Source organism: Streptopelia decaocto (genome assembly GCF_964273445.1).
Source record: "Streptopelia decaocto genome assembly, chromosome: 3".
NCBI classification, from domain to species: domain Eukaryota; kingdom Metazoa; phylum Chordata; class Aves; order Columbiformes; family Columbidae; genus Streptopelia; species Streptopelia decaocto.
In genome coordinates, this window is record NC_138656.1 from 9,549,575 (window position 1) to 9,550,067 (window position 493).

The following is a 493-nucleotide window of genomic DNA, read 5'->3' on the forward strand; positions in this document are numbered from 1 at the left end:
TGGAATGTTCACAACCCTTCCCCTCCGGGCTCGTCCCTCCCGACAAACCCCCCTGGCCAAAGACCTTTGGGAAACACCCCATCGGTAACGGGGGGTGCCGGACACACGCAGCCCCCAAGACGGGCCCGGGGTCTCCTTGTGGCCCGGGAAAAATGAACGACTGGCTGGGCCGTACCGGCGGGTATGGACCCCAGGAGGGCTGGCGGCCTGGGAGCGGGGGAGGCCCCCTCCCACAGCCCGGGGGTCCCGCCCGACCCCGCTGCTCCCTGGACGGGGCGCCCGGTGCTGCCCAGCACCGCCCGCGGGGGGGCGCCCTGCCCCGCCCCGCCCCGCCCGCCGAGGCCACGCCCTTCGCCTGCCCGCGCGGTGACTCGTCCGAGCTGCCACGTCTTCCCGCCGACGTCACCCCGGCCGGCTCCTCCCCGGCCAATCAGCAGCGCCGTCCGCCGCGCCGAGCCGACGGGGCCGAGGGAAGAAAGGCCGGCCGGGGCGC